Source organism: Gracilinanus agilis, chromosome 3, assembly GCF_016433145.1.
Source record: "Gracilinanus agilis isolate LMUSP501 chromosome 3, AgileGrace, whole genome shotgun sequence".
NCBI lineage: Eukaryota > Metazoa > Chordata > Mammalia > Didelphimorphia > Didelphidae > Gracilinanus > Gracilinanus agilis.
This window is the reverse complement of record NC_058132.1, coordinates 486416686-486429213: the sequence shown is the minus strand read 5'-3', so window position 1 is coordinate 486429213 and position 12528 is coordinate 486416686. Positions and strand designations below refer to the sequence as shown.

At 38.8% G+C, this 12528-nt stretch overlaps 1 pseudogene; it reads left to right on the top strand.

The window, feature by feature from the left end:
* Nucleotides 1–2089: 2089 nt before the first annotated feature.
* LOC123241737 overlaps nucleotides 2090–12528 on the top strand; it is a 52479-nt pseudogene continuing 42040 nt past the window's right edge.

The following is a 12528-nucleotide window of genomic DNA, read 5'->3' as shown; positions in this document are numbered from 1 at the left end:
GGAGGAAGCGCCGCCGCCGCCCGAGGGGGGCTCTGGGCCGGGGCGCGGGGCGCACGGCAGAGCCGGCCTTGGGGGGGAGGTGGAGGAAGCGGCAGCGGCTGCAGAAGAGGCGACGGCGGAGGAGGGGATGAGCGGGTGGAGAGGAGAGGAGAGGAAAGCAGTGTGTGTCGGGGGAAGGGGGAAGTCGGGGCGGGCAAGGGGCCCTGTCGTCTCCTATAGTCACCCCGAACCCAGCGCCACCATCTTGGGAGAAACACGGATATCACGACCGCGGCGCAAGCTGGGAGGACTGGCTGGGCGGGCGGAGTATCCCGGCAGTCAACGCGTGCGCCACCCAGGCCAGGCTGGGCGATGGGGCTCAGGCCTGAAAAAGCTGAGGGGTGGGGACAGCGTCGGGGAAGCCCGAAGTAGAGGGAGGAGGCGGGACGGCGGCGGCTGCTTGGGGCCAGAGGACGGGGCTGGAAAGAAGGAGGAGGGGAGTCTCGGAGGGGGCGGGGACGGAGCATAGAGTCTCCGGGTTCCTCCCCTTTTCTCTCCTTCGCTCGGCCCGGAGCCCTCCGGCTTGCCGTCGTCACCGCCGGGTACCGAGGCGGCTGGGAAGAGGTGCCCATCTCTGGGCGGCCCGGAGCCCCTCCGCGCCCCGCGGCCATCTTGGAGTCGGGCAGAGAGAGGGCCCTGGCGGAAACGGGAACCCCAGGCCGGCGCACTCGGGTCTGGGGAGCCCTGGCCTAAGTTAGGCCTGGAAGGTGCCCCCAGAACCGTAAAGGGAATCAGCCCCCACTTCAAACAGAATTCTTAACCTGGGATAGATTCTAGGGGTCCTTGAACTTGGATTGGGAGGGGGGGAATTACATCATGATTTTCACTGACCTCTAACTGGTTAACATTTTCTTCAGTTCTGAATATAGGTAACATGTCTTTAAGCCCTAGCTACAATTTCATCTTCTACAGGAAGATGATCCTTTATCCCTGATCCCCATAATTCTAATGCCTTTCTTCTATTGATAATTTCAGGTTTATCCTGTGAATAGCTTGTTTATATACAGATGTTTACATGGGGTCTCCCATTTTAGAGTGTGAGCTCTCTGAGAGCAGGAATTATCTGTTACTTTTCTTTGTTTCCGTAGCTCCTAGCCCACTGCCATCCCTCAAGGACCACGCAGTCTGGTGGGAGGCTACTTGCAAGTAATTGGGTACAAATGAGATATATACAGGAGAAGATAATACATACATATATATACACACACAGTATCATAGTAGGCACTTAATATTTATTATTGGAAGGAGTTCCTAGGCTTCACCAGATGGCCAGTGGGGTCCACGACCCACAAAAAAAGTCTAATACCGACCTTAAAAGCTTTTGAAGTTGTTTTTTTCCCCAGACCCTCAGGTCCAAGCAACAACTTCTCTCCCCCAATCTAGAGTAGGTCTGCAAAACTTTTCTTCCTGATGAGCTAAGTTCCTTCATGAATCCTTTGCAAAAAAAGAGGTTCACAATGTCATCTTTTCCATTCCTCTTAGCTGACTCTCTGACTCAACTAAAATCTTATCATCTACAAGAAAACTTCTTGTCCCTCATAAAGTCAGTACCTTTTCCTCTGAGCTAAGCCCATTTGCAGTTTGCTTGGCAGAGATACTAGAGTGGTTTGCCATTTCCTTCTCCAGCTCATTTTACCATTGAGGAAACTGAGGCAAAACAGTTAAGTGACTTGCCCAGGGTCACACAGTAAGTGTCTGAGGCTGGATTTCAACTCAGATCTTCCTTGCTCCAGGCCTGGGATCCTATCCACCTCAATACTTAGCTGCCTCCCACTGTGCATAGTAAGCACTTTAGAAATGCTTTATTGATTTGTTGACTTGTAGGATTTGTTTAACCTTAATGAAGGTAACATGGAAGAGATAGCAATAGGTTATCTGCTTCCTTCACTGTGGCAGTTTATGACTTGGGCTTTCCAGAAGTAGAAGGTAAAAGCACTGTCTCTTGGAACTACCCAGAATCTTAATTCATAGGTATATGGCCCAGTACTTCATGAGAAAAATCAGTACAGAAGTAAATGAGCCACCTTGTTAAAGAAGTTCAGCTAAGAACATGGACTTAAAGCTGGAAGAGGATCTTAGCGGCTACAAAGTCCAAACCCCTTATTTTATAGATGAGGAGCTGAGGTTCAGAGAGTTATTTTGCCCAAGATGACCCAAGAAGAACTTTAAAAGAGATCTTGATCAGAATGATAACAGAATTCTTTTTTTTTTTTTTTAGGTAAGAATTATTTAAGCCATCCAATCACAAGCAAAATGATAAAAATTCATCACATTTGGCACTGTGTGATGTAAGTTTCTGAATTTAAGGTCCCATGGAATCCTATTTAAGACCATAGTTATTAATTGAACATAAACTCAAGTAATTTTTCCTCCAAACCTATCCCTCCTGAGATAGCTAAATGGCAACAGAGTACTGGGCCTCAAGTCAGGAAGAATTGAGATTATATCCAGCCTTAGGTATGAGCTGTGAGACCCTGGACAAGTCATTTAACTTGTTTTGCCTGAATTTTCTCAACTGTAAAATGGGTATATTAACAGCACCTACCTCACACAATTCTCATAAGGAAATGTTTGTGAAGGACATAGCACAATGGTGGCACACAGTAGGAGCTATATAATATTAATAACCTTCTTTTTTCCTTTTCCATACTTCTTTATCATTGAGGACACCAGTAGTGTCTTTCTAGGCAGATCCACAACTTCATTGTCTTCAGAGCTTCACTCTCACTAATTTCAGAAGTCCAGTCAATTGCCATATCTTGCCATTTTGGGCTTTAAAACTTTTTGTATTTACTATTCCCTCCATTTTTACAGCCACCCTCTTCACCCAGGGCCAGGCCTCAGGATTCTGGGGCCTCAGTCCCCTGATAAAGCTGGAGCTCACTCAGGATAGGGAGCTAGTGCCTTCAGGAGATATTAGTCCTACTTCCTGCCTCCCAGGGGCCCTGGAGCTCAGGCTCAAGGTTAGAAAGAAAAAAGTGAGAGTGGAAGGGGTCCTTTGTGTTTTTTTTTCCTGCTTCTGAGACACAAGAAATAATATTATTTTTTATTTTGAAAAAAAAATTCTTACATTCCTTACCTGGACTATTGCAATAGTCTAGTTGGTCTCCCTGCTTCAAGTTTCCACACAGCCAATAAAATAATAAAATGATTTTCCTATAGGTCTGAGCATGTCAACCTCAACAACTCAATAAATTCCACTGTACCCCAAAGAGGTAAAAAAAAATGTTTGTACAAAGATACAAAAACGAGGAGGTGTCCCTCAATTGGGGAATGGCTGAACAAATTATGCTATATGATGGTGATGGAATACTATTGTGCTATATGGAACGAAGAACTGCTTGATTTCTGTATAAACTGGCAAGACCTCCATGAACTGATGCAAAGTGAAATGAGCAGAACCAGGAGAACACTGTACACAGAAAGTGAAAAACATTGTGGAATGATCAAATGTAATAGACTTTGCAACTAATAGCAGTGCATTGGTCAAGAACAATCCTGTGGAACTTATGAAAAAGAATGCTATCCACATCTAGAGAAAGAACTATGGAAGTATAAATGTAAAAGAAAAATGTATAACATCACTAGGTGATGTGGGTATGTGATTTGTAGTTGTGGTTTTTAAAAGATTATTACAAATATGAATAGTATGGAAATATGTTTTGAGTAATAAGACATATAAACCAGTAGAATTGCTTGTCAGCTCTGGGAGGGGAGAGGGAAGAGGGGAAGGAGAGAACATGAATCATGTAACCATGGAAAAATATTCTAAAAAATAAAAATTAAAAAATATCAATAAATTCCAGTGGTTCCCTATTACCTATTGGAGTAAATATGAACTACTTTGTCTGGACCTAAAGCCCTTCACAACTTGAATCTTGAATATTATTCCCTACTACATATTTTGCTATTTAACTACTTGTACCAAACCACTTGTTTCTCTTTCTTCTGTCTCCATGCCTGAAATGTTCTCCTCCTTTAACTCTGCATCTTGGAATCTCTGGTTCTCTTTAAAACTCTGCTGAACAGCTATCTACTGTCATAGAAGGAAGAGATGGAATCTGAATGCAAACTAAAGCATACCATTCTTCACTTTTTTTCCTTCATGAATTTTTCTCTAGTATAAGCAATATGTCTTCTTTCATATGGCAAACATGAAAGTATGTATTGCATGTTAGCACATATACAACCTATATCCTGTTATCTGCTATTTTGAGGAGAGAGGGAGGGAAAGAACATGGATTACAAGATGTCAGAAAATGATTGTTTAAATTATGTCTACATATAATATAGAAAAAATATAAAATGAAAAAAATAAAAAATAACTTGGCTCAACCACCTTTACATGAAGCCTTTCCTAATCCTCAGCTTCTAATATTCTTTCTCCCAAAACCATCTTAGATCCATTTTGTATATATTCTGCATATTCTCTTATATGTACATGTCTCAATTAAAATTTAATCTCTTTATGTACAGGTAATACTTCTTTTGTTTTTTTTTTTTCAAATCTCCAACTCTTGTCACAGTTCCTAGCAGACTTAGAAATCAGATCAAGGATTATTTTCAATTTTACTATTTGTTAAATAGAAAAACGGTTCCTAACACTATGTTTTAGTCACTTAAGCATAATGATCCTTCATTTCCTTCTCTGGAAAGTAAGAGGTGTATAGTGCATAGAGTGTTGGAGTTGGAGTTAGGAAAGCCAAGGTTCAAATCCAAACTCAGATACTTAATAGCAGTGTGACCTTTATCACTCTGGGCCTCAGTTTCCTAATCTTTAAATGAGGGGACTGGATTTGGCAACATCTAAGGTTCCTTCTAATTCCAAGTCTATGAGCTTATGTGTACTGATTTGTAGATGATTTAATACTTAAAAGATTCCCAATTTCATAAATGATATATATATATATATATAGATACTCCTACCAACAGAAGTAACTCCCAGATAGCCTCTTCTTGAGTTGCTGTTTTATATATATATGTGTGTGTGTGTGTGTGTATACATATATATGTGCAAATACATGTGCATACACATGATACACATTATTATATAAACATATGTACATATGTTAGTGGCTGTCATGATATATACAAATAGGAAAATATCCTGGTACCCAACTTTCTGGAGATGAGCCTTGCAGTACTATTTGGTTTAGCTGCTCTCTAACAAGAAATTTTTGCCAGGTCCATATCTTTATAGTTTGATAGGACTTGACAGGACTTGGATTCCACAGTCAAAGCCCTCAGTTGTTGTTGTTGAGTTGTTCTATTGTGTCTGACTTCATGGACTATAGCACTCCAATACCGTCTATGGAGTTTTCTTGGCAGAATTACTGGAGTGATTTGCCATTTCCTTCTCTAGTGGATTAAGGCAAACAGAGGTTAAGAGATTTGACCTTTTAAGTCTTTCTTTTCTTGAAAGTTGTTTCACTCTGTCTCATTGATTCTTTCATTCCTGTATTCATTTTGTGGCACTTTTAAAAATATTGATTGGAGGAGATTCTGATGGTGACCTTGAGCTGCTCTGCCTTACTCCACCATCTTGGCTCTCTCCTCCCCACCCCAGTTTGATTAGGAAAGGATAAGTGACTTGTCCAAAGTCAGACAGCTGGTAATAGGTTGAGCTACAACCTCCCTGTTCTTCCCTCCTTGCTACAGCTTAAGTCTTCTGATGTTTACAGTTGCTATTATGATATGTCTGACAAGTGATCATACTACTTCTACTTATAGTGATTGGGAACCTGCCATTTCCAGATGTTTTTAGTTCCAATTGTTAGGAAAATTTTCCAGTTCTTATTATGCCAGGATACCTCACACTTTGCCATTTGGAGAATGAAATAGACCACACAAATTCAAGACAGATTTAGACAGAAGAAAAAGTTTCCTAACAATTTGTGCTTTCCAAATTGTTCAATTCCAAAGTGGAAATACATTATCTTCTTTTTTTATTAATTATTACTTACCTTTTTATTCTTCTGAGATAGATTTTCTGGCCTTTCATCCCTTAGTGGATCTTTCACATGGTCTCTCCTTAAACTCACCTTTTTTTTCTCTTAACATATGTCCTTGTCTCCTACTTTATTGAGAAAATAGAGATTTTAATCTGTAAGAAGGTTCCTCTTCTTCCTTAATTCCTTATCTCGAAACCCACATCATCTCCTTTATTCCTGTTTAGGAAAGAATTGACCTTTGTCTTTGTCCAAGTTAACCTTTCTACTTATTTCCATCAGTTCTATTTTCTGTTTCCTCCAGGAACTTGTCCCATCAATCATTCTCTATCTCAGTCTGACCTTAAATCACTGTAGACTGGCTTTTTCCAAGTGGCCTACAAATATTCTCAGGACTACTTCACCCTTAAAGAACTTTCATTTGACTGTATAATCCTTTCAAACTATTATTCTTTATCTCTCCAGTCCTAAATCTCCTTGATTTCACTGGCAAACTCCTACACTTACTGACTCTACTTCTTAGCCACTATCCTCAACCTCAATCTGTTGGCCTGTTTTCACTTACCTACATCTAATCTATCCAATATTAACTACAATCTATTCACTGCTAAATCTGATGTCTGAATTTTCTCAGTCATACAATCCTTGATTTTTGCATAGCTTTCAGTACTGGTGACTGTTACCTTCCTTTTGGATACTCTTTCTTCAGCTTCTGTTACAAAGCTCTCTCCTTCTCCTACTTTTCTCAACATGCTTTCCCAGCTTCCCTTTCTGGATCATCATCCATTCCCTGCTCCCTTTGCATGAGTGTTCTCCAAGGTACTCTCTCTATAATCTCTCATAGAGATTTCTCTGGTTCATGTGGATTCAAATATCTCTATGCAAATGGCTCACATATATTCATATATAAATTGTAAAATTTAAATTAATATCCAGTAACTCCAAGTATTATATTTTATAAGATTTATTAGTAATTACTTGAAGTAGAAGAAATAAAAGAACAAAGTACAAAATTTAAGTATGACCATGTGAGTAAACTTCTCCTGTCTGGCACTCACCAAAATGCCACAGCCGAATTCTTGGGAGCAGAGAGTGAGGGTGGAGCTACACAAAACTTATGTTTTCCCTACGTTTGTTACGTAATGTAGATACATAACTGGGATGCTGGGAGAGAGAATCCCTGGGGAACAAATTCTAATTACACAAAATATATACAAAAATACACATACACATGTGTATTCATATGTATGTATAGATACATATATACGTATATATTTACATAGATAATCAGCCTCAATATATTTCCCAAAATCCATGTATTTATTGCTTACTGACTACTAAAGATCTCCTTTTCCCACATATTCCATAGGTATGGCAAACTCAATATGTCTTATTATTATCATTATCTTCCTGCCTAAATCTCCAAATTTCCTCATTTATGTTGAGAGCAAAACCATTAAATTAGTCACCTGAGTGCCATAGAATTATAGAATTTAAGAGTTGTAAGGGAACTTAGCAGACATCTAGTATAGGCAAGGGATATTGGATACCTGAACTTAAGCCATTTAGTCCACTCTAAAAGAATCACTACTATAATACAATTGGCAAGTGGTTAGGAAGATTCTGCTTGGAAACGTCCAATGAAGGGAAACCCACAATCTCCAGAGGTAGCCCATTCTATCCATTTTTGGATATCTCTAATTTTTAAGAAGTTTTTACTGACATCAAACATAAAATTGCTAACTTTACCTCATTGTTTTTGGATCTACCTTCTAGGGTCAAGTAGAACAAATCTAATTCCTCTTTCACATGATACCTCTTTAGGACCTGAACTTAACTATTATGCCCTCCCTCAGCCTCTCTTCTATAGGCTAAACATACCCATTTCTTCAACCTAGCCTCTTATGATATGAACTCAAAGCCTTTCACCATCATGAGTGTACTTCCTAAATGTTCTCCAGCTTATCAATGTCTTTCTTAAACTGTGATGTGCTGAACTGAACACAACACTTCTGATATGATCTGATTGCTGCAGAGTACAAAGGAATTATCAACTTCTAAATACTGGAAACCAAGCCTTTTGAAGTCATCCTTGATTTTTGCCTTTTACTAAACACTTCCCTGTATCCAGTTGCAGGGTCTTATAGATTCCACTTTCAAAACATCCTTCATATCTGTCCTCTTCTTTTCATGTATACAGCCATCTTGTTCAATCCTTCATTCACCTTCATCTGGACTACTGTTATTACCTTGTAATTACTCTCCTTGCTTCTAGTCTCTTCTTTCTCCACATCTTCCATACAGTTGCCAAAATTATTCCTAAGGCACAGATCTGATCATGTCATTTCCCTGTTCCCCAGAAAACTTTTAGAGACAAAATACAAACTATTCCTCAGCTTGACAATAAAGCACCTCTTTATTTTAGTTTCCATCTACTTTTCTAGTCTTATTTCATCCTAATCACAAACTCAACATTCCAGCCAAACCGGACTATTAACTGTTCTCCAAACTCAACAGCCTATTATCTCTTACCTTTATACTTTTACATAAGTATCATTCCTTATGCCTTCATTGCATTTCCTCATCATCTCCACCTTTTAAAATACTTATCTTCAGGGTTGCTCAGGTGCTGTCTCTTCAGTAAAGCTTTCCCCTATCCCCTCAGGTGCTGGTGTTCTCTTTCACTTCAATATTTCTCATACTACTGTAACCAAGGATTCAAAGTTCCAATTAAATAAGATTCTCTTTCTTGATGGAGATAGATTACTCAATATCCCAATGCCTTTGTGGGGGACAGGGTTGGTAAAAGCTTGGGAAAAGAGAGATCCTGACCTCTTAACTCCCACCCTTCCAGAGAGAAGACATGTAGTTCCCAATTCTCATCAGGGAAAGTTCCTTAAAGGAAGAGAGTATCTAAGAAGAAGCTAACAAACTACGGTCTCTCACTCTCATTGGGTGATCATCTCAGATCTCACTCAAGGGGAAATTCTCCAAAATCTCTAGTGTGGTAATTTAGGCAGAGGGAAACGACAGAGATGCTACTTCCTCTAAATGTCTGCTTCTTCTCAGAGTCTTTCTTCTTCAGGGACCTATCCCTAAGAAGAATCTGTAAACCATATGTCTCCACTCTTAAAGGTAGAGGCCAGAACACCAGGATTTCTCTTTTCCTAAGCTCTCACCAACTCCACCCTTCAATGCAGGCATGAACCTGATTGAGTAATCAACCTCCATCAAAGCACAGAAGTTTATGCAAATGATTTGGGTCCTTGGAACATTCTTTCCAGTATACTTATTACGACAGTGTAAATTATTTTACAGTAGATTGTTTTTATTTTTTAGCATCTTGTATCTTCAGCCTCACACCTTGTACATAAAAAAAAGAATGAATGAAAAAACACTTATTTAACACTTACTACATGCCAAGCTCTATACTAAGCACTGAGGACACAAATAGTAAGACAACAGTTGCTTCCTTAAAAGGATTCACAGTCTAATAAGGGTCAACAACATATAAAGATGATCAAGTTGCAAAGCAGATAAAAAGGCCAGAGGAACTAAGGTTACAGTGGAAGAGTCCTTAGAGTGCATCAAGGTATATGTCCTCTAGGGTTATCTACCATAGAGGGTCAGGAGCCTGGAGGGGACTAACCTACTGCCTTGAGAAGAGGAGAATTGGGTCTAAGAGTTAGAGTAGAGCAGGATTCTGTCCAGTAGGACTGTGTATGATGGTAGGGAGGAGAGGGACATGAGCAGTTGGGGGTGGGGAGGGATAAGAAGTTAATATCTGCCAAGAAGGGAAAATAGGAAAGAAGTGTTTGCAGAAAGATGGGGATAGTAAAGGAGAAAAATACAGTGGGGCAATAAAGACCGACCATTTGGTGTCAGCTCTGGCTGTGGGATTCTAGATCCCTAATATTTGTTGAATTGAATTTAAGTGAAGAAAAAAAACTATATTTAAAGTAATTCAGAGAATCATTATGGCAAGAAACAGGAAAATATATGTAACCAATTGACTAGCCCTTGAACTGATACTAAGACAGAAGGTAAGGATTTATGTGTATAAATACTATGTAATTATACATTTATACATATTTAAATTTTTACCTTCTGTCTTAGTATATTTATATGTTATACATATAGTATATATGTTATATATTACATATGTCTGTATTTATATCCTTACCTTCTGTCTTAATATCAGTTCAAGGAGTAGGCAATCAGGATTAAATGACTTGCACAGGACAGCTAGGAAGCAACTGGGGCACATATGTTTTCCTGTTTCTTAGCATAATGGCATTCTGAATTAAATGTGTATATGTGTGTGTGCGCACCTGCCCAACAATTGGGGAATAACTTAACAAACTACAGTACATAAATGTAATAGAAAAATAGTATGACTTTTTTATTTTAAATTTTTTTCTCCCCAATTACATATAAAAACAATTTCCAACATTTTTCAAAGAATTTTGAGTCTCAAATTCTCTCTTTAACCCTCTTAGCACTTCATTGAGATGATAAGCAATCTGATATGGATTTTACATGCACAATCCATTATCCCATGTTAATCTTTTTGTGGAAGGAAAGAAAGTGAAAAAAGTTTGCTTTGATCTAGATTCAGACTCTATTAGTTCTTTCTCTGGAAAAAATGACATTTTTTTAATCATGAGTCCATTGAGATTGTTTTGAATCATTATATTGCCAAGAATAGCTAAGTTATTTACAGTTGTTTATTGTATAGTCTTTCTGTCATTTGTACGATGTTTTACCAATTCTGCTTTATTTCAATCTACTTCGGTTGGTTTAAGTCTTTTCAGGTTTTTCTGAGCTCCTCCTGCTCATTATTTCTTGCAGCACAATAGTATTTCATTACAATCATGTACTCAGCTATTCCGCAATTGAGTATCCCCATACTTTCCAAATCTTTACTCCCCTAAAAAAGCTGTTTTAAATCTTTTTGTACATATAGGCTCTTCCTCTTTTTAAAAAAATCTCTTTGAGATATAAACCTAGTAATGGTATTACTGAGCCAAAGGATACATATTGTTTTATTGCCCTTTGGGCATAGATGCAAATAGCTTTCCAGAATGGTTGAATCAGTTCACAACTCCCCCAACAGCGCATTAGTGCCTCTATTTTTCCACATCCTCTTCAAGATTTGCCATTTTCTTTTTCTGTCATAGTAGCCAATCTGATAGGTGTCAGAGATATTTTAATTTGCATTCAACTAATAAATAGTGATTTAGAGCATTTTTTGCATGACTATAGAGAGCTTTAATCACTTGTCTGAAAACTGTTCATATCCTTCGACCATTTATCAATTGGGGAATGACTTGAATTCTTATACATTTGAATAATTTCTCTATGTATTTGAGAAATGAAGCCTTTATTAGACTTGTAAAAATTTTTTGCACTATTATGATTATTGTATATTTCTCCCTATTTAGTTTCTGACAAACACATTCCCCAATTTTCCTTCTTTTCTTTTATTAATATTCGTTTTTAATCTGTTTACATACTTTATGCCCCTACTTTCCCCTTCAACCCCCGCTCTCCCCCCACCCATGGCCAACGCACATTTCCACTGGTTGTACCATGTGTCCTTGTTCAGGGTCTATTTCCCATTCATGTCCGCCTCAGCCCATGCATTCAAGCAATTGTTTATCTTATATGTTTCCTCTCCTGCAGTCCTTCCTCTGAATGTGGGTAGCATCTTTACCATAAATCCCTCAGAGCTGTCTTGTGTCATTGCAGTGCTGCTGGTACAGGAGCCCATTACATTTGATTTTACCATAGTATATCAGTCTCTGTGTACAATGTTCTTCTGGCTCTGCTCCTTTCATTCTGCATCACTTCCTGGGGGTCTCTCCAATTTGCATGGAATTCTTCCAGTTTATTATTCCTTTTAGCACAATAGTATCCCATCACCCGTATATACCACAATTTGTTCAGCCATTCCCCAATTGAAGGACATCCCCTCATTTTCCAGTTTTTTGCCACTACAAAAAGCTCAGCTATAAATATTTTCATACAAGTCTGTTTATCTATGATCTCTTTGGGGTACAAACCCAGCAATGGTATGGCTGGATCAAAGGGCAGGCAGTCTTTTATAACCCTTTTGGCATAGTTCCAAATTGCCAGCCAGAATGGCCGGATTATTTCACAACTCCACCAGCAATGCATCAATGTCCCAATTTTGCCACATCCCCTCCAACATTCATTACTCTCCCCTTCTTTCATTTTAGCCAATCTGCTAGGTGTGAGGTGATACCTCAGAGTTGTTTTGATTTGCATTTCTCTAATTATTAGGGATTTAGAACACTTTCTCATGTGCTTTTTGATACTTTTGATTTCTTTATCTGAAAAGTGCCTATTCATGTCTCTTGCCCATTTATCAATTGGGGAATGGCTTGATTTTTTATACAATTGCTTTAACTCTTTGCATATTTGAGTGATTAGACCCCTGTCAGAGTTTTTCATTTATAAAGATTTTTTCCCAATTTGTTGTTTCCCTTCTGATTTTGACTACATTGTTTTTGTTTGT